Below are 19,252 nucleotides of genomic sequence, written 5' to 3' on the forward strand. Positions count from 1 at the left end.
CTTCCACTCACGAGATGGCTCGACAAGTCTGGCAAACCTATAGAAGATCAACCCCGATAACCAAAGGAGCGTCCAGAGAAAACAATGCCAATGGAGTTAATGGCAATGGAGTTAATGCTCAAGTCGAAAATTGTGAGGGAGACACTAAAGGCAAAAGGCTATGATCTCAATCAAGTGGAAACGGGAAGGACAGAGATAGGCGATGACTTGAGATGATTACTCGAGAAACTTGCAGACGATAAACCCGTGGTCCAAGAAAAGGGTAAAAAGGAACCAGAAGTCAGGATATTGAGAAGGAATGATGCGGATGGTAGCGAGGACTCCTTGAAAGAAAAGAAACTTGATGGAGTGGTGCAGTCATTGGTTGAGAGAATCCCTGAGGACATTCTTGAGCGGACTATGGGTAGGAAGAAGAAGGTGGCATTCAAGGAGGAGACTGAACACGCTGAAGGAGGATTGAGTCAAGAGTCCGGGGAGTGGCCCACTGCAGAAGAAGATGCTGAAGAAGAAAAATTGTCCGGGGAGTGTGAAGAATGGGATGAAGACTCAGAGAAGAGCAGCGATAACCAAGATAGTCTATGCATGATATTGGCAGAAGAGAAGTTGAGGCACCGCCACCGAGAACTACAGACGGATCCTTCGTCAGAAACGTAAAATTTGGATCAGCAGGATGTGTGCGGAGGGGAAGAGATTGAGAAAATTGCAGTATGAAGGAAACCGTTCAGGGAGCTATCGTGCAACTCAAATGTCAAAACAGACCTGGTGCCAGAAGATGACAGGAAGGTCTTGAGGAGGATAGTTTGCGTCAAGCTGAAAGACGACATCCACAGTCCCGGAGAAATGAATGGTCAGATAATGGCACTGAAGAAACACGTCAAGGCGAGATATAGGCTGCCGGATCTAATACGAGCCCAAAAGAATGACAAGATGACAAGCAACCTCTCCAAATGGATTTGGACGGGAGCCAAAGAGAAAGGGGATCTGGAAGAAGACAGCTACAAGATCTTGAGCCAATTCTACAAGGAGAGAAAAGATTTACTCTATCACACAGCTGATGGGGTGGTAGCATGCAGGAGAAAGGATGAGGAGAAGATACTACATGATCATAACCTCATCATACTACCACAGTTATACCAGACTGAAGTGTTGTTCAGATCGCATGATCAAATGGGGCATCAGGGGATAGACAGGTTGCAACAGAGAATACTACACAGGTTTGATTGGCAGGGGTTAAGGAAGGCTTGCGAAAGATGGGTGAACGCGTGTCTGGCATGCCTACAGGTGAAAGACCCACGGAAGATGAAGTTCCCACTCAAGTCCGTTGAGAGCTCGGAATTCAACGAGGTTGTGCAGATAGACCACCAGAAGATCTGCATGACAGAGTCGGGATACAACCAAATACTTGTCAAAATAGACCACTTTACGAAGTTGGCAGAAGCGGTGCCCTGTCAAATAATCTCAGCGGAGGAGACTTGCGAACACTTGATAACACATTGGATGTCACGATATGGTTGTGCGATGACATTCCAGTCGGACAAAGGGAAAGCCTTCGTGGGTGACCTGACAAAAGATTGATGAAGAGGTCACACATTGCTCAAGCGCACTCAAAATGAGGCAGCGGAAGAAATACGATGAGAGGATACTTCAAGCGAAAACGTATGCAGTGGGCCAATACGTCTAGGTGCTCCAGAACATCATACCTCCCAAGGGGACGGAGAAACTACTTAGGAAATGGCGTGGACCGTTCATGATAACGGAATTACACCAGCACGGTTCTACCGCTTGAGTACGGGACGAGTAGCGCATTATGAAAATCTGAAACCTCATGTCCCATCACCGGAAGACTGGTGCGTACCGCAGATTATAGAGGGATTAGAGTAGCTATTGGTACAGCCAGCATGCATGCGAAGTGAACGAAAAAGGCACCAGAGAAAAGAATGTTGGTAACGAGGACGTGAGCATGGAAGATAATGAAAAGATAGAAGCAGACTCAGATGCGGAATCCTTTGCGGAAGAAGACTGGAATGATCCAGAGCAAAACGAGGTGCCAAAGTGTACGGAACCAGACTTGCCGATAACATCAGTAACAAGGAGTGGCAATCGCAAACGGACAGGCATGAGGTACGGGGATGACTTCTTGATTGACAAGATACAGCCTGACGAATTAAGCGAAGAGTTATTGAGTGTGGGTGAATTGGTAGCCGACAATGAATGGCAAATCATCAACGACTGCGAGCACTAACCGCAGGAAGACTACTCCACACCAGAACAAGAAACAGATCTGGAGCAGAGCGAGATAGAAAGGATGGAAAACAAAAACTTGAGGATACTATAATAGATGCGCGGTGTCAAGAGCAAAGGAGATGATGAGCAAAGCATCCGGCAGGTCGACATGTCAGCAGAAAAACACGTGAAAACAAAAGATCCCCTATTCGTTTGGACAGCAACCGACAAAATACCGCCGGCTCATAATACCGCCAGATAATTTAGACCCAGCATCATCGACGGAGACGTCGATAAATATTTTTGTCCGGGAAGTGGAGGTAGGAGTTACCAACACCGAAAATTTGATGATAAAGAAACTCAGAGAAGTGAGAGAGACCAGCGAGCTGGAACTGTATGAGGAAGAGGCTGAGCCTACCATAGGACGAAGTTTCATAACGAAATTTAAAATACCCAATGAAATTTCGGATAACATCCTGATCACGAACAGTGACTTAATTTTGTCAGACAGGACTAGCGCGATCTGTATAACGGCGGACATGAGCTTCAAATCGAGACTAGAGGCCGACTTCAAGAGAGAATATCAGAACGTGGAGTTTCTATTTAGGCAGACACCGGGGTTGGGAGGAATGGCTGCGCTTCCCCCATCAGTTTCACAAGTTCCGGGGAAAAACCTGTGCTTTCTGGTAACGAGGATCAATGAAAGGAACACGATAGATCCTGAGCACGTGAAGTTGGCACTAACAAGGCTGAGAGACTTCATGGTCGATGGAGGTCTCAATGCCGGTCAATGACCCAAACAGGGGCAAATTGAACCCAAGGGAACTATACGCTATCCTACACGTGGTCTTTGCAGAAACGGAGATAACGGTACACCTACACAAGAAGTACTACTTGAGTATCACCTGAGTTTGGGCGGACTAGGAGGTCTCAAGCTAGGTACAAAGGGGGTATAAAAAGGCACGAGTCAGGGGCATAAAGCGGCATAAATTTTAATATGATTGGCATGACAATTAAATCTTAGAGAAGTAATGGTGCTAAAACATGAAATGAATCTGCATGCTCTTAAAAATCACTAATTGAATTACTTTGGTAAGTAATTGGTGTGATAATGTTTTAAACACAATGATGGGGGGGCTTAGGTTATGCACAGGACATCTCGGTCTAAAAACTGCATTTTATTTTCAGATTGATTTGCAAAATTGAGTTGACGACCTAGCCGCACTCAATTAAAAACAAAAAGAAGGTCTTGATCAAGTTCACGATCAGCAGCATTTGAAGGAAGACATTTCTCAAGTTGGTTGGTTAGGTAATTCTCAAGTTGGTTGATAAGGTAATTCTCAAGTTGGTTGACACGTGAGATCATCTGGAGATTGTGACAATGGCGGATCGCTTTTGGAAATCTATGCCTGCAGCGCTTAAGAGACCTACACTCGATGAACTATACAAACGCTTGAGGAATCTGGACTACACCCAAGTCGATGAGAGGATGGCGGTGATGTTGAACGCCATCCTGCAGTTAGAGGCGCAGGGTGAATGCAGGTAATCAGCGACAGAAGCTGTTTTGGTGGTTGGCTACACGACGGAGAAGATATCCAATCAGGAGCAGACCAGATGATTGTCCTGGACCACGTTGATGGAGTCGAGAGGGGATTCGACTTGGCGAGAATTCCCAGCTTGAGCAATAACACGGAATATGGCGCGGGAGAATTTCCAATCCCCGCCAGACCGCCAGCGGGGTTCGCGGCCCAATCCACGAGCAGGCCGTCGTCTATGATACGGTCTCAACAGATGGAGGAAGCATACCCGGACCTCAGTAGCTTGAAGAGGGAACTAGAGAGGGCACAGAGGGAGAAAGACAAAGCGAACCTTGACAGGGATGGCGCGAAGCTCGAGAGGGACCAGGCGAACCTGGAAAGAGATCAGGCGATCCTCGAGAGGGATCAGGCGTGGCGTGATCTCAACATGATAAGGGCGGAGAACAGGCAAGAGCAGAGGGTTTGCGAGAATGAAGCGAACTGTGAGCAGCTGAAGTCGGAGATGGAGAAGCTTCAGAGAAGACAACGAGAGCTCGCGAGACAGAAAGAAAAGAGGACACGGACAACAGAGCCAGCCGCCACAGCATCGAGACCTGCCTCGCGAATGGAGGTGGACGAGGTTCCTAGGCCCAGCGGTCGGTTCAACTTAGACCGGGCGGCCCAGGTGCACATGAACGAGGGGCTGGAGGTGTGGATACCACCCAAGCCGTTGCCCTCTGTGGACAGTCTGGATACGCAATCGATACGACCATGGATGGAGGTCAAGCTCCCAGGGTACACTCCTAGTTCAACCACAAGTAGCAGCCAAGCCGGGTCGGGTTCTCAAGGTACTACAGGATAGGTTACAGTCGAAAGCCCGTGAAGATTTGGTGATGGAAGGGCGACCTCTTACTTGGAGGGACCATTCAGTTAGGAGTGTGACAATCGCGAGCTACAAGAAAAATAAGGATGGCGCATACCACAGGCACAACCGAATGGTCTGGACGGAAGCCCAGCGGGCCAGGAGGGACTGTTTTCATGACGCGGCCTGGGCTGAATACTTCACTCAACCCAAGATACCGGAGGGTACGGTTCACCTGATTATAGGGGATAGCTTGATACGGGTGTTGACGCAGATCCAGTCACACTGGCAGGTTGGAGTCTTGAACACTGGCAAGTTGGAGCCAGGTGCAAGAGAGAGGCAGGTGGTTGTTCCTGACACCAAGGCTTGAGAATGCCACGGACAAGACGCGGGAGACTGCTCCACTCCTCATCAAGCAGCGAAGCCGCAGATGTTGGCGTCCCTGGAGATGTTGGATATGGTGAAGATGTATACGGTCACTCTGATGATGGGGACCAATGACGTGTCTAGAGGAGAGTCAAGGAACGTGACGAGGTTGCACGAGAAGATAAGTTGGATCCTTCAGGAGCTGAGGATCTGTTTTGATCCCGCCATACTCACCATCTGTAAGGTCCCATACAACATGAAATTTGACCAACGTGCGAGTGAAATGAATGGATACCAGCTCTGATGATGGGGAGTTCGCGACTCTCGTGAATGTCACTCTCGTCCGGGGATGGACGAGAGTGGCATTCACGACATCCCCGGGCTACGCGAGTATGCCACCCGCTTTACAGTTTGTGTATGCCATGTTGATCTTGATAGCGGAAGGGAGCGCGTGGCGGGTACTGATAGCTGCTCCTAATTGCGAGCTAGAGCCGACAAAATTGAGGCTTCTGAAGTCGGAGCTGGCGGCGGCCTGGGCTGATGTGTCTCATGCCTTAAGGGGATTCTATGAGCTGGCGGATATCCTCATAGTACTGGACGAGGTCCTCTTGCTTGAGATCTCGAACCTTGCTCGGCAGTTGAAGTTCAATCCAGAAATCAGGGACGATCACTTGACAATAAACAACTTGACAGCTAGTCTATGGTTTCGAGGAATGGATTTGACAATCACAAGCTCCACCAGCAAGGCGAGGGGACCGACCAACGAGAGAAAGAACGTGGCTGGGGCCGAGAAACAATTGGAATACCGACTGACGCAAGAGAGAGGCAGGTGGTTGTTCCTGACACCAAGGCTTGAGAATACCACGGACAAGACGCGGGAGAGTGCTCCACTCCTCATCAAGCAGATATGGGAGTTTCTTGAGGGGCATCTAGAAGTGGCAGAGAGCAGGGACATGACAGTAGGAAGATTTGTCACAGCGGCGAATGAAGTCACCGGTGGGGGATTCTGGAGGGAACACGCGAAGGGTGATCTGAAGACGAGGAAGGATCACGAGATCTTGAAGTTCTTGAGCCCTTGTTGGGAGAAGAGGTACATGGCTAGAGTGTTCTATGCGAAAGATACCATCTTCGACGCGTTCGTGCAGGAACTGCTGAACATGCCCATAAATCTCTTGCTGGCCCTATACTTAGTCTATTCCAGGTATCTATTTAACATCGGCCCGGCCTACATAATCAGTAGGGGCGTGGAAACACTACGAATTGACGGGTATTTGACACTAGTACTCTTGAATCATGGAGAACTGACCGCATTTCATCGATTGATGAAATATGGAGTGCCTCTGTCGATGGGGAAGACTCATCCCAGCACGAAGACCTACTCGTACAAGTGTACGGCCGGACTAAAGACGCTGTTGTTGGAGTACCTCTTGATGCAGAATCGATACCTGAAAGGCGAAGAGAAGAATCCTAAGACGAAGGAGGAATTGAAGGAGGCGAATGGAGGCATGCCTCTCTTGACGGATCTGTGTCTAGCCATGAGATCTGACCCACTAGGGATGATCAGGGACTTAGTGAGGTAGTGACCTGCATCTATGGGCCGGCAGTGACATACGCCTTTCCTGACCCACTTGTGGCGGCGTATCGAAACTCATGGCACACGTGAGCATAATAAGTGTGCCAGACGGAACAGCGCTGAACTGGTGCAGACAGGAGGAATTGAGGGCACGGATGAGCGACACGGTGCTCTCCGGGAAAGTGAAGGATCCCGAGCTGATGGTATTCAACTTCCGGGGACAGTTACAGTGCAGAATGGGGGGCAAACGTGAGGGTCCCATAGAGGTCTACCCCATATTCTGCAATTTGAATCCCTTGGCAGCGGATAAGCAAGAGATGTTGAAGATCTCGGCATAGAAAGAAAGTTTTGACGTGGTGAAAAGAGAGCTAGAGATGATACTTGAGCGAGAAGTTCTGCCCACCACTGTCCCAGAGTTCCAGATAGTCAGAAGAATGACGCTGGGGATGAATAGCCCGTTGGTGAACCCATCCCTACACGCGAGAGCCACGGTGGAGTAGCAACAGAAGGAATTCACGGACGGTTGGGATCCCTTGTTCATTGGATACACAGCCGCAATTTATTTTCACACGTGAGACATCAAAATAATTTCGTGGACGACCCAAGCGAAGAGGATGAGAGGTTCGATGCCCCCGAAGTTCGAAGTTCGGGATATCTTGAGGACGATTGAACAGTCCAGGCTGGAGAATATGCTGCCGGTTTGGGACGATGGAAGAATGATTGTGAAGAAAGGACACATAGTCTTGAAAGATGAAATGAAGTTCGCCACGAGGAAATATCGAGCGCCCTACGGGCTGGAGCAATTGGAGATGAAGCAAGAGGAAAAGGAGCTAAATGCGGCAGGCCCCTTATATGTAGCTCTCACGGAATACAAGAAGCAGGACCCAGCTACACCCTCACCCCTATCAGTGGGCACCCCTGGAGATAAGAGAAGCGGTCCCGTGGAAAGTAGGTTTAGAGATGTAATTGAGGGAAGGCGAGCTGAGTCAGAAGGGGAGAGCATGGATGATACTCTCAGTGAAGCAGGAGAAGAAATGAAGATGGAGAACACGAGTGAGCAGAAACCAGCTGAGAAGGATTTCACCACTCAGGAACTGATGCAGGACTTGAGTGGAGAAGATTAGGCGAACATGGCCACACCACCCCTGACATCATCCCCTCGCAAAGACCTGGAACTACCCTTGACCAGCGAAACATCCAATATGGGAACGACTTCTTGAGTACCAAAGAAAGTAAGAAAAATACCTTCGAGGGCAATAAATGGATGTCCCTGAACACTCTGGATGAGAAGGCGTGGCGAGAATTCTTGAGTGAGTTTAACCAGAAAGCAGAAACCGAAGCTACACTGGAGAGTTTCAAAGAAGAATTATGGGACACGGTGGTAAAATTCGGGCAACCAGTTTTGATGGGCACCGGATTGGACGAAAAAACGAGAGAGGAGTTGTTGGACAAGATGATCAAGCTGCGAGAAATGGAGCAGAAGACCAAAGATGATGAATGTAAAGACAGCTCTACTCTGAAACAAAAAACTGACAATAAAATGATTAGGGTTGAAAGGGAGGATAAGCTTAAGACTAGTAATGTGATTAAAGATTCTAATATCCTTAAGGCTCGAGAAGGGGGAGGAAAGAGTCGGAAGGGCTGGACCGGGACAAAGAGGTCGAATCAGTGATGGCAGTGACGATGCCCCCAAGCAAAGGTGTGAAGTCTCGAAAGAGGAAAATGGAGGTAGAGGAGTTGAATAGCCCCTCGGCGGATGCGATCTCTGAAAAGAATTTGAGGGAGACGGCTCCCATGGTTCTAGCGCGGTGGAAGACAACGGCCTACAAGGGCAGCTCCGAACCAAGAAGGCTGGCCGAGGTGGTGAAAGAGATAGAGGTCTCGACGAGTCTGGCAACGTAAGAAGACTTCAGACCTCAGAAGGCGATCTCGAAAAAGGGTTCGACGAATGGACAAACGTGGGAAGTGGATGTTGGCAAAGAATGGATCTCGAGCGAGCATCAGGCTATTGGCAACCAAGTGGCCAGCGACTCTCTTAAGAAGAATGCGACGAGGAATACGGCTCGACCTTGGTGGGTGGCTCTGGAAACAATGAAGGAACTGGAGGACTGTCTGAAGAAGCTCGATCGTGGAGTGTCCCGCAAGCGTAGCAATTGGGCTACCCAACAAAAAGCCGAGATAAACAAGTTAGAATTGGGAAGTCAGCTGAAACGAACCTGGCAGAACTTGCTGCGGGATTACTTCGAAGAGGCGATGAGAACACCTTCGTCCGCGTTGCCATTGATGGCAAATCCCTTCGTTAGAACAGCAAGGCAGCTGACGTTCGCATGGAGCCTAGAGGGAATAGAATTAGACTTGTTGACCTCACACGAAAAGTTGAAGCTGGGCAACAAGAGTCTAGAAGCTTATCAGATGCTGGTACAGCACATCGCCAGAGACAATTCCGATTTGAGTCTAGCGAGAAGAAAAGATGCCACTTGTTTAATGAGGTGAATAATGTCAGTGATGTCCAACAGTACCGTCCAAGTGTGTCATGAGAGGGCCATGGGGAGCAAAATTACGGAGAGGAAAGTCTCCACGGTCATACTGAACGTGTACCAGAATACGGGGATCGAAAAAGAAGATGACTCCAGTCAATCTCTAGAGAATCATGGGAAACTTGACGAAATACGAAGATTCTACTACAAGAAATTCGAAGAGGGACATGAAGTGCATCGTAACTTGGCCTCGACTGAAGATTACTCGAAACCCAATAAAAGGGAGAGTATCAATACGTGTCTGGAGTGATGGGAATAGCGTACAATCCTTTCTTGAATTCAGAAGCCGCGAGCGTTACAGGAATCACGAGGTGGCGGAGCTCTTTAAATTTTCGACGGAAAAAATAATTGAGATTGATTCAGTGGAACAAGAAAAACCGAGCCTAGGCCTGATACTTGAGAGGAAGCCAATGGTGATCAGCGTACCGCGCTCGAACAAGAGAGTAGAATTGAAAATGGGGCGTGGGAATGGCTTGCTGATTACAAAATTAGGAACGGTTTGGAAGTTGCTGAGACCGTCCTGGTGCCCACATCCCCACTCAAGCTTGATTGAACAGGTCACGGAGCGAGTGAGGCTGGCACCGACGAAGGATGAAGACTTGGGAACTCTGAATGTAATACACAAGCTGATCCTGGCTCAAAGCAAAGATTCGGGAGAGGCGAAGAGTCAACTGGGATCAGTGAAAAAGTTGGAACCCGGTAGTTGTCTTGACCTGACGTGTGGAGGCGGAGAGCACACTTGTGATGGACTATCATGTGTCAGAGTGCAGTCCTTCCAGAAAGAAGATCTAGTCGCTTGGTTTGCCGACGTGACAGAAAGAGAGAAGAGCGAAGTGCAGATAGTGGCTGAGTGTTACACGAACACTATTGTGAATATAGCAACGGCGTTGGGGTTCTTCTCGAGGATGTGCAGCTTAAAATCCCTGGAGATGCTAGAGTCTGAGCTCCATTTGGTGACAGCGCTGAGCGTGGAATCATGGCCTGGAGTATTGCAAATAACTCAGAAGCACATCAGAGGGTGGTAGCTTGGGCTTGAGGCGGAAATGGGATTTCCCGTGAGCGAGGCTTATAGTCTGCCAGTAAAAGCGAAGTCCTTGGTGGGATCGGTCATGGTTAACTTATGTGGAAGCCACTATCCAATACACATGGCGATGGTAGAGGTATCCAGCCAGAGGATACTAATAGACAAAGCCTTCTCGGTACCCAAGTGCGTACGACTGGCTCGAAAGTCGCACCATTCACACAGACTGTTGAGGAAGATTCTGGGAACTGTACCAAGGGAACAAAAAGATGACTTGAGTGAAATCTGGAAATCTGGGGAGAAGAACTCTTGAGTTTGGATGGTGAAAAGACGAGTGACTTTGCTGACCCACCGAAATGCGGTTACGACGGGTTGGAAGAGAGTTGGTAGGGTGTGACAATTTTGCATGGTTGTGAATTTTGGGGCGTAGATAAAATTAAATCTGCTGCAAACTTCTCTAAATGACCACTGGCGCTGTATCTTGAGCAACACTAATTATTCTGGGAATTCACTGCAGACGGCAACACGCGATGAGGACATCGATCTTGAGTCCGGGCAGTATGTGCCAATCGGTCATATTTGGAAGTTTGACCTTCAGCAGCACGAGCAACGTAGTTTTGGGGTGAAATGGAGTTTTTCAAAAATTCGAATTGAGCCTGTCATGCTCAATTTTCTCGCGACAATTGAAAATCTCAGAAATATAAGATCAGAACATTTGAACTACAATCGCGGGAAAGTGGTCAAAAACAGCAGCGAGAAATTGCTAATCGCAATTTCCAGACATAAAATCACACTAGAGTAGAGCTGTCTTACCCCGAAATAGGAGACAGAACGATTACGATTACGAGAAGAGAAGATATTAATTAGAAGTGGACCAGAGTGAACCTTCGGCAGAAAAGTGGACAACCGAGGTCTCCCAATGGTCCAGCCCCAAAACTTATATCTCAAGTCAAAACTCATTTCCTTTGCTGGAATTCATTAATTGCAAATTTCTTGAGTTAAAACTTAATTCCCTTTAATGCTAGAGATGCTGATTAATTTAATTACTCCAATTCTCGAGTGTGTGAGTACCCAATTTAGTTTTCTTGAGTGTGTTTTATACTTGTTATGTTGAGGTAGGAAGAGTTATAGGTTGATCCATCTGAAGTGGATCAAAGTTCCACTGTCTAAAATGGAATGTTCCGACCCTGTTTTTAATGGCGTTCGCGTATTTTGGGTATTTTGGGACCTAAGTATGGGGACGTCCTTATTTTCTAGAATGGGGGTGTATTTTGGTAGTGGCCTTTAAGCTGTAACGAGGGTTTTAATCTCATGTCGCAAGTGAACCGAATTGTGACCGTTCGAGGTAGAAAAACACAAGAGATAGTGTCCCTGACTCTTGAGCCAATGGTTATAGGGCCTATTTTTCTTCAACCTCATATGTGACTTAAGTAGGCGACTGTTACACTAAGTATTACTGAGTTTTTTATTTAGTCGCTTTCCAAAATACTAGGAAAATTCTATGCCCGAGAGATATAACGGATGTCGTTCAGTTCGCAGGGCGGTATCCCTTGACGGCTCAAAGGACAGAGAAAAAAATTTAGGCAGAGGCTTTAATTTCGAATCTCTTGGTCACTCTCGCGGATATCTCTACAGTTTTTATAAATCAAGAGTATATGTTATTGCTTACAATCAGCAAATTTATTTAACAAAATTATCAGTAACAATTGGCCACTCTGTTTTTCACCATCAAGCCACTTTCGGAGTGAGTATATAATTTGAATTCAAATGTTTACTTCCTCTTTCTTTCGTAACGATGTTTGCTAATCCGCTCGTTCACATCTTCTTGTTGTCTCACAGAAAATATAGTCCGTGGTCGTAAAAACCAAATAGGGCTTTGAGGTAATTTTGTTGGGTCAAACAAATAATCACAACAGTGAATTGAGTTTAGTGATGTGACTTGGACAGTTTATGTAGAGCTTGGTGCTGCTCCACCAGTACAAGCAAAAATTAGTGGAACAAAGCTGCTGTTTTCCACATGCAGAAAATTTTTTTGTATTTTTGTTCACGTTTGATGTGTATGCGTCAGGTATGTTTTTAGGGCTGGATTTAGCATGGGAAGTGATAATTTTTACATCGAAAAAGCTTCGGCTGAAATGGCGTCCCCAGAGTCCATTCGCCTTGATGTCAAGTCGAGCGTCATCTTCAGTAGTGTCTGTTTTTTGAAAGCTTTCGCCTTCCAACGATTGAACTTTTCTGCAAAGGTATTTTCGGCTTCTTAGTGCTTGGTGAGGGGGAAAAGGTTTTGAATTAACCATCGGTATAAAGTATAGAGAAATACTGAAAGTGTACAATTTTTGCTGGAATGATATTCGATGATGAATGTTTATTGATTGTGGCACAAAATGTTTATGTCGGTGTCTCGGGTACTACAGTTTGTGTATTGCTGTTTCTTCCGGTGTCTTCTCAAGGCTATAGTTAGTGCTTGGTAAAATCTCTTTCGATGCAGTTTTCCTATTCGTTTGTCCTGGCATGTTTTTTGTTTCAAAATAAGCTAGGATCAGTTTTTTATCTGGGTTTTTTGACATATTCCAGTTTTTTCGACCTAGCGGCTTTCTGGTTTTTTATCGCAAGTGTTTGTATCGCAAGGCTTAGCGGCTTCGCTTCTGTGTTCAAACTCAAAAGCTGATTTTTTTTCAAAATACAACTCGTTTTTTTTCTGTTTCTTTTTCTGTTGGCTATGTTCCTTCCTAATATTGGATATTCGCAGTAGTTTTTCTACTCTAGATAGATATGACTGACGAGGATGCATTTTTTGTTACTGAAACTGTTGAACACGATTCAAATGTAAATACCAATAGCACAGCTGAAAGTCCGTCGAGTGAAATTAGAAACGAGGCTGATGAAGAAAGAAAGCCAAATAACCTAAGAGACGGAAAAAAGTCGAATCTTCCAGTGATGAGTCAGAATCTGGCGAAAACCAGGATGGGAAAAAGCGTTGGAAAGAGCTTTACTATGACTTGCTGATTACAAAATTAGGAACGGTTTGGAAGTTGCTGAGACCGTCCTGGTGCCCACATCCCCACTCAAGCTTGATTGAAGAGGTCACGGAGCGAGTGAGGCTGGCACCGACGAAAGATGAAGACTTGGGAACTCTGAATGTAATACACAAGCTGATCCTGCGTCAGAGCAAAGATTCGGGTGAGGCGAAGAGTCAGTTGGGATCAGTGAAAAAATTGGAACCCGGTAGTTGTCTTGACAAGAGAGAAGAGTGAAGTGCAGATAGTGGCTGAATGTTACACGAACACTATTGTGAATATAGCAACGGCGTTGGGTTTCTTCTCTAGGATGTGCAGCTTACAATCCCTGGAGATGCTGGAGTCTGAGCACCATTTGGTGACAGCGCTGAGCGTGGAATCATGGCCTTGAGTATTGCAAATAACTCAGAAGCTTATCAGATGGTGGAAGCTTGGGCTTGAGGCGGAAATGGGATTTCCCGTGAGCGAGGCCTATAGTCTGCCAGTAAATGCGAAGTCCTTGGTGGGATCGGTCATGGTTAACTTATGTCTGTTGAGGAAGATTCTGGGAACTGTACCAAGGGAACAAAGAGATGACTTGAGTGAAATCTGGGGAGAAGAACACTTGAGTTTGGAAGATGAAAAAACGAGTGACTTTGAGAGGCAGAACACAATCGGGAATGAGCAGTGCCCCAGCACCGGAGAAAAATGATATAACACATGAAAAGATGATGGAGTTGGAACCTCTACTGGAAGCTTTAGGAGAACGCAACCTCCGGAGCATATATATGACGCATGGAGAATGCCCATGCCATTGTCTGGCACAGACGGTGTGGTACCCGGAACACTCAAACCTCTGCTTGGTATAGGACGTGGAAGAAATTCGGTCGATCGAGGGGACCCTCCTGGCGGTGAGTACAATGTTGGCGTTGCGATGGATCGAAGAGAACTTGACGAAATATCGGGAGTCGAAGACACCGACAGCAGAATCGATACACACTATTGACTGCAGCAGGAGACTTGAGTTGTTTGAAACTGCATGCAAACTGTTCGCTATACCGATGGAGGTCAGGCACGTATGGAGCCGCATAAGATTCTTCCCGTGGTTTCGAGCGACTTTGACATCTTGGTTATATGCGGTGACGAAGGATCACATGAAGAAACATCAGAAAAAACATCGGCAGTTCCTGGCGGAAATAGGACCAGAAGACTTCAAGAGACTTTTGCTGACCCACCGAAATGCGGTTACGACGGTTTGGAAGAGAGTTGGTAGGGTGTCTCGAGATAATATCAAGGCGAGAAAGTCAATATTGGAAGAGGACTTAGCGAAGAAAGTGAGCCTGAGTCTTCACATCTCCTTTTGCCGGAACAGGGAATCGAAAGTGAAGGGTTTGCCAAACCAGGCAAAGAGATTGGAAGAGCAGAGGGAGTGGACGCGATCCTAGGAAGAGCTGCTAAGGCAGAATACGGTGCCAACGCATCAGGTCCTAGCACCTCAAAGGCAAGGAGCACGAATTGAGCAGGGAGCTCAGTGAAGGATTCTTGAGTCTTGAGAGGGAAGCAAAGGGGCTTGAGTGTGAACTCGGATAAAATCTGAGGTCACGAAAAAGAAATTTTAATGAAACGAGATATTGTTATTAAAATGCTATTTTTATTATATAAACCAAAACGCTGCATGACAATTTTCTGATTGGATAAGACAAAATAAATTTTAATCATTAGCTTGCAAAGCGGAAATTTATGGTGCAGGTGTATGCAGAGTTTGATTGCTGTTTAGCGATAGTGCGACAATTTTGCATGGTTGTGAGTTTTGGGGCGTAGATAAAATTAAATCTGCTGCAAACTTCTCTAAATGACCACTGGCGCTGTATCTTGAGCAACACTAATTATTCTGGGGATTCACTGCAGACGGCAACACGCGATGAGGACATCGATCTTGAGTCCGGGCATTATGTGCCAGTCGGTCATATTTGGAAGTTTGACCTTGAGCAACACGAGCAACGTAATTTTGGGGTGAAATGGAATTTTTCAAAAATTCGAATCTCGCGACAACTGAAAATCTCAGAAATATAAGATCAGAACAATCGAACTACAATCGCGGGAAAGTGGTTGAAAAAAGCAGCGGGAAATTGCTATTCGCAACTTCCAGACATAAAATCACACTAGAGTAGAGCTGTCTTACCCCGAATTAGGAGACAGAACGATTACGAGAAGAGAAGATATTTATTAGAAGTGGACCAGAGTGAACCTTCGGCGGAAAGGTGGACAACCGAGGTCTCCCAATGGTCCAGCCCCAAAACTTATTTCTCAAGTCAAAACTCATTTCCTTTGCTGGAATTCATTAATTGCAAACTTCTTGAGTCAAAACCTAATTCCCTTTAATGCTAAAGATGCTGATTAATTTAGTTACTCCAATTCTCGAGTGTGTGAGTACCCAATTTAGTTTTCTTGAGCGTGTTTTTTACTTGTTATGTTGAGGTAGGGAGAGTTTTAGGTTGATCCATCTGAAGTGGATCAAAGTTCCACTGTCTAAAACGGAATGTTCCGACCCTGTTTTTAACGGCGTTCGCGTATTTTGGTTATTTTTAGACCCAAGTATGTGGACGTTCTTATTTTCTAGAGTGGGGGTGTATTTTGGTAGTGGCCTTTAAGCTGTAACGATGATTTTAGTTTCATTTCGCAAGTGAACCGAATTGTTTCCGACCGTTCGAGATAAGAAAACACAAGAGATAGTGTCCCTGACTCTTGAGCCAATAGTTATTGGGCCTATTTTTCTTCAACCTCATATGTGACTTAAGTAGGCGACTGTTACACTAAGTATTACTGAGTTTGTTATTTAGTCGTTTTCCAAATGACTAGGAAAGTTCTATGCCCGAGAGATATATCGGATGTCGTTCAGTTCGCAGGGCGGTATCCCTTGATGGCTCAAAGGACAGAGAAAGAAGTTCAGGCAGAGGCTTTAATTTCGAGTCTCTTGGTGACTCTCGCGGATATCTTACAGTTTTTTTTAAACCACGAGTATATGTTATTGTTTACACTCATCAAATTTACTTAACAAAGTTATCAGTAACTATTGGCCACTCTGTTTTTCACCATCAAGTCTCTTTCGGAGTGAGTTTTTAGTTTGAATTCAAATGTTTACTTCATCTTTCTTTCGTAACGATGTTCGCTATTCCGCTCGTTCACATCTTGATGTCTCACAGAAAATATAGTCCGTGGTCGTATATTCCAAATAGGGCCTTGAAGTAATTTGGTTGGGTCAAATAATAAAACACAACCGTAAATTGAGTTTAGTGATGTGACATGGACGGTTTATGTAGAGCTTGGTGCTGCTCCACCAGTACAAGCAAAAATTAGTGGAACAAAGCTGCTGTGTTCCACATGCAGAAGTTTTTTTTGTGTTTTTGTTCACGCTTGATGTTGTGACATTCGACCAGAATGGCCAAAATGCAATCTCTGCAGAATTCGGAATTTTAGCAGTAAGCCTTCCGGATTGGTGGTTTTTAAGAACTAATAGTGTTATTGGAACGTTTGGCCAGACTGTGAGGGCTGGAATATTCTAGTATTTTAAAATTTCAAAAATTCGAATGATGACGTCACATTTCTGAGAAATGCTGAAACGGCCATTTTAACAGAGAACGAGAGAGAAAACACAACAACATTAGTTGCGCTGACGAGAACAACTTTATCGAAATCGAAGATATCGAAATTGAAGAAAACGACAACGAATAGCAGAGGACGTTCCGAGTTGCATTTATTGTGCTGCTACAATAGTTGCAAGGCCGTTGCGAGCAACGGTGAAGGGTAAGAGACAGCCTTCCGTGTTATCGTGAAATCGAACTTAAGGAGCTTGATTCAGTGGATTCACAAATCCGGAAGGGTTTCGGGACTGAAACTTTTAGCCTATTATATGAACTTTTAGCATCCTGTCATGTCCTGACTTGAATTTAATTGATATTTGGATTAGTTTTGACAAGGATGAGGTGCTAGGAGTTGGGGGAAAGGGTTGATCCATCTTCGATGGAGATGATGATTTCTATCTACTGAACAAAAACAATAGTAATATAATAAATAGTAGCCCTGTTTTTAGGAGTGACCTCGTGGTCTGGGGATACTGAGACCCAGCCATGAGCTCACTATTTGCATGTAATTAAGTTAATTTGAGCGTTCTGGTCGAAGCCGGAGAACAGTAACGTTTTTGTCGACCCGATGTTAGAAAGACCACCGAAAAGTACTGGCTTGGTAGAGACGGTGAAAAGCATGCAAAGCTCTGTTTAGACGTTAGCCAGTCGTCTTAAGACTTAGTTTTGTTATCCGTCGATATGTATCTTCCGGGCCAATGTTACATGTGTTGGCGTCAGATATGTTTTCAGGCTGGATTTAGCATGGGAAGTGAAAATTTTTACTTCGAAAAAGCTTCGGCTGAATCGGCCTCCCCAGAGTCCATTCGCCTTGATGTCAAGTCGAGCGTCATCTTCAGTAGTGGTTGTTTTGTGAACGTCATCTTTCAGTCCCTTTCAACTTGGTGCTGGTGCGAAAAATGGTGCCGAAGTTGCGGTCCATGCTGCTCGCTCCTTCTTCGAGTTAGCTTCAGACGATGACGTTTTCCTCAAGTTGGATTTCAGCAATGCTTTCAACACCATGCGTCGTGACAGTATTGCTTTTGCTTTCGAAGAGTTTTGCCCTGAGCTTTTGCCTTTTTTCAACATGTGCTACGAGCGGGAGAGTTTCCTTGTTTATGGTGACCACACTTTGCTATCGAGAGAAGGTTTCCAACAGGGGGACCCAATTGCGTCTTTTGGTTTCTGTCTCGGAGTGCATCGCTGTCTCACTGCAATCTCATCCAAGTTCAAGGTCGGTTACATGGACGACATCAGTGCTGGAGACAAGTGGCAGATAGTTTTGCGTGACCTCGCCAAGTTCATTGACAGTGCCAAAGGTCTCGGGTTAAACCTCAATAACACCAAATGTGAAATCACTGTCTTCACTCAAGACCAGCAAAAGAGCGATATGATTTTACGTGAATTCAGACGTGTCTGTCCTGGTATCAGCAGCGTGAGCACCGAAGACGCTGAACTGCTAGGAAGCCCTCTGGGCCATGCAGCTTTACAGCATGCATTGGAAGAGAAGAGAGAGAAAATCGAAAACCTCTGCAAGAATCTTCCGTTACTGCCTTCACACGTCGCGTTTTTCCTGCTCCGACATTGTTTTGCCATGCCTAAGCTCATGTATTTGTTCCGCACTGCTCCTACTTTTGTTTTTATGAACTCTGTTGAAAAAATCACCTCTTATATCCGTGGAGCTGTTCAAACTGTCAGTAACATTCTGATTACCAACAGAGAATGGGATCAGCTCACATTGCCTATCAAACTCGGTGGTCTAGGCTTACAGTCACCTTCGGACCTTACTTTGGCTGCCTATATTTCGTCTACACTCGCCACCAGTGAAGACGTCTTCAAAGTCATTGCGTCTCAATACACCAGCAAGTCCTTCAAGAATGCCATTGAACTGTGGTCTGAAACTGTTTCTCCTGATATGCCACTGGAAGACAAGCATAAGTGGCAGAAAAGCTGGTACACTCCTATTGTTTCTCGTAGGCGGTCGTCTCTCCTAGCTAACACCACCTGTGACAGTGACAAAGTTCGTTTACAAGGATGCTCTGTTCCCGGTTCCGGAGACTGGCTTGCTGCTATTCCGTCTGATACGCTCGGTCTCCAGCTGACTGATGACGCTTTCAGAATTGCTACGGGACTTCGCCTTGGTGCCCCCCTTCTTTTTTCATGCAACTGTGCATGTGGCACTAAATGCGACAGCCAAGGCATTCATCCACTTATATGCCCGAAAATCAAAAGTCGTTTCATCAGGCATCAACTTGGTAATGAAGTCATCAGAGACGCGTTGAAATCAGCAGGAGTACACAGCAAACTCGAGCCGACCGGTATGCTGCGTGACGATGGTAAAAGACCAGACGGTGCTACTTTAGTTCCATGGAAAAATGGCGCAGCTTTAGTCTGGGACTTTACCTGTGTAAACCGACAAGCACAGTCAAATCTATCAACAGGCCTCGAAGATGGTCCCACTGTTGCTAACCATGCTGAATTTCGTAAGCGCCAACACTATTCTGGTCTGCCACGCAACTGCATGTTCGAGCCCATCG

At 46.0% G+C, this 19,252-nt stretch overlaps 1 protein-coding gene across 1 annotated transcript in view; it reads left to right on the plus strand.

Moving 5' to 3' along the window:
* Positions 1-19,252, plus strand: part of LOC134843580 (ruvB-like 2) — a 269,223-nt gene that overhangs the window by 36,701 nt on the left and 213,270 nt on the right. The window lies entirely within an intron of this gene.

Source organism: Symsagittifera roscoffensis, chromosome 4 (genome assembly GCF_963678635.1).
Source record: "Symsagittifera roscoffensis chromosome 4, txSymRosc1.1, whole genome shotgun sequence".
Lineage (NCBI taxonomy): Eukaryota > Metazoa > Xenacoelomorpha > Acoela > Convolutidae > Symsagittifera > Symsagittifera roscoffensis.